Genomic DNA, 3,506 nt, shown 5'->3' on the forward strand with positions numbered 1-3,506 from the left:
CTTTCTTTCTTTCTTTCTTTCTTTCTTCCTTTCCTCCTTTCTTTCTTCTTTTTCTCTTTCTTTCTTTCTTTCTTTCCTCCTTTCTTTCTTTCTTCTTTTTCTCTTTCTTTCTTTCTCTTTCCTCCTTTCTTTCTTTCTTCTTTTTCTTTCTCTTTCTTTCTTTCTTTCTTTCTTCCTTTCCTCCTTTCTTTCTTTCTTCTTTTTCTCTTTCTTTCCTTCTTTCTTTCTTTCTTTCTTTCTTTCTTTCTTTCTTCTTTTTCTTTCTCTTTCTTTCTTTCTTTCTTTCTTCCTTTCTTCCTTTCTTCCTTTTCTTTCTTTCTTCTTTTGAGACATAACCAGCAGGGGAGAGGGGCAGAAGGAGAGAGAGGGAGAATCCTAAACAGGCTCCACACTCAGCACAGACCCCAATGCAGGGCTCGATCCCACGACACTGGAATCATGACCTAAGCTGAAATCCAGAGTTGGACACTCACCCAACTGAGCCCCCTAGGCACCCCATTTTTAACTTAAAGTGTAAACAAAAAAGGAATTGGGTTCAACTAGGAAACCACCCACTAACCCCCACCCCCACGCCCCCCACCCCCACCCCCAGCCAACTAAAATCCATCGTGTCCCTACTGGCTGCGCATCCTTCTGTGGTGCCAGGAATATAAGGGTTAGTAAGACAAAGTCCTTGAAAGAGAATAAAGCTCACAGGAGGAAACCCCAGGGACCAAGACAAAGCTCCGGGAGTATCTGATGACTCTTTTTTCTGGTCTGAAATGTATCCTTCTGTGGAAGGCAGATATGCATCCTCTGCCTTACCTACAGAGGGTTCCAGACTGATGGAGGAAATCCTTCTGAAATTCTTTCCTCCTCCTCCTCTCTGAAACATGACTTGTTTACTGCAGGCTGTTAACGGCCTTGAGAGTGTCTTTAATCCTCAGCCAGGGTCTTTAAATATAATACATCAATAACAGGTAATTATTCTCTTTGAACTTTTTGCTCCTTTCCCCTATACCCTGCGGGGTGAGCTTGGAACTTTTAAGCACTGTAACAGATTCTTCCTATCAAAGTGTCAAAACTCATAAGGCATATGTCAAAGAATTCGTTTGCTTACTTTAATCTGCCTCCCCTCCTCGCTCCTTGTACTTCTAAGTCTCACCACAAGCTTTGTGGATTACTGTGCTGAGGGCCAGTCTTCAGTCTTGAAGCTTTTCTTTTAAACCAGACCACCTCGGACCCTGCAGAATTTGCCCCCACGCACCCAACCTCGTCGCCCTTAAGAACCTCATGCGGTTGAGTTTGTTGCTCCTGGCCTGTCACGTTATTCCTGTTTCGAACGTGTCCAGGAAAATCCTGTCAAATTCAAAACTTCCTTTTGCCTCAAACCCATCTTTGATCTGAGAGGCCTGGACACAACCGGCTCTGAGCAGCTCACTCTGTGCACGCTGGGGCCCAGGAGCTCTTTTTGCAAGCATCTCAAGGAAACAAGAAATGGGTTATTTGTTCCGTTGGCCGGGGTGAGTGATGGATGGCCTGCTCCTTAGCTCTTGTGAACTCCTGGACCAGCCCTGTCCTGAAGCCAGATTTGTCACCAGGGAGCTCTTGTCATCTCCTTGAGTACTCTCCGTGGGCTGTGGATTGGTCTGCTCCATGGAAGCCACTGGCACAGGTTTCCACTTTTTTTTTTTTTCTAACAGGTTGGAGTAGCCAAGTGACTGCTCTAACCTTATTGCTACATCATTGTGTTAAGGGTGTCAGTTTGGTTCTCTGTTCAAATAAACTCTTTATTGGCCACCCAAGGCTCTCGTGTATGTGTGAAGGGGATTTCCAGACATCAGCTAAAGTGGTACACAAATGAATATAAATGCTGTTCACTCAGAAATTGAATGCTTAGGTGTGCAGAGCAGATGGTCAAGGGGTTCTGTCAGAATTTCCTATCTCCGGCTCGCCCGAGGGAATGAAATCAATAACGAACTAGGAACTCATTTTAGGTGTAAGGAATTAGCCAGATTTAACTGAAGAGAAACACCGAGGCTGTTACTTGACAGGGAGAAAGTTATCCACATTTCTATACCCCAAATAATCAAATTGGGTAATTGAATTCTGCGATGTTACTCAGATGGTTTCCTTGCTTGCTAAGGATAGAAATTCACTTTGAATGTAGACATAACAAGATCTAACAGGATGTTCTGGAGTCTCGCTGGGGAATAATGACTAACAAAGTGGAAACTTTCACTCTTAAATCTGATTTCATCCCTGACCTTGCTAGTGACCTTTGGCCTATGGCCTCCTCTTTCAATATCTGTTTCCCCATGATTATGACGGTTATACAGTATCAAAGGGGCCTTTACATGTCATGAAGAACTCATACGATAAGCAATACGTTTATGGTGAAGAACATCGAAGAATTTAGATTCTGTCTCTCCAGGATGTCAAAATGTCCTTATTTAAATCAATGTGGTTAAAAAAAAAAAAAAAATCAGTGTCGGGATATCATGAAGATCAATGAACTAGCGAGCTGACTGTAGTTTTCCTTTATCCAACAGTTATTTTGGCAAAATGTGATAGAGCTTGAGTGCGCCATGTGCATAATTAACAATGGCTGAAAACCAAGGATAACGTTGTGCTAGTAACCTTCAGGGAGGGGCCCGGTGTTTGCCCTTGAATGAGCTCAGCAGGGAGGGTGGGCTGGGAGCTCTGTAAGGAAAGAAGTCAGATTGAAAGCTCCCGTGTTTTTGAAACTTCAGTGAGCAGAGGGACATCTGGTAGAGAAGATATCAACAGTTTCCTGTTCTCGGCTTTGTTATTTTTTCCCCCATTCTGATTACAGGTTAGGCTTTCACGGGCTGGCCTGGCCAGGGGCTGGGAGACGGAGAGTTACGGGAGTGGGTAGTTGATCACTTTAATTACAGGCCCAAGGGTCTTTGAGGGTATTTTTTTCCTTGGGATAATCTTCAGCAGCTTTGTTAGCATCTCAGACCCATGGATTCTTGTCATCACCACACTGGATTCCCACAACTGGCTAGCTTTCGAGGGAAAGAACTGTCAAAAAATGTGTAATTCATCAGCATGAATTCCTAAACAAGTATGAAGAGTAGCCATAAATATTGATTGACTGGTAGTTTAGCGTCAAAATGAATTCCTTATCGCATTGGAATAATCAGACTATAGGGTATTAAATCAAATAGAGAGTTTGATAAATTTTAATCATTCGAGTTGATTTGTGAATAGAAAGACAATTCAACATAAACAGAAGGTAGCAGCATCTTTTTTTGTTCAGTAAAAATTGAACGAAGAGGTTACTAATTGCTTCAGGATGAATGCTTTTGACGAATCTAACTAGAAATAAGTAAGTATACATATTAAAAAAAATCTTCGGCTCTACATAGTGAGTACGTTTAAAAGGCAAGAAAAACTGGTGCCAGCTTCATTGACATGAAGGAATTTTAGCAAATCATAGGCACACTCCATATTGCAGACCCGGGGCTCCTTAGCGTCCCACACATTTGTAGGACTCGGAT

Source organism: Herpailurus yagouaroundi, unplaced genomic scaffold (genome assembly GCF_014898765.1).
Source record: "Herpailurus yagouaroundi ecotype Mexico unplaced genomic scaffold, PumYag 142, whole genome shotgun sequence".
Taxonomy (NCBI): Eukaryota; Metazoa; Chordata; class Mammalia; order Carnivora; family Felidae; genus Herpailurus; species Herpailurus yagouaroundi.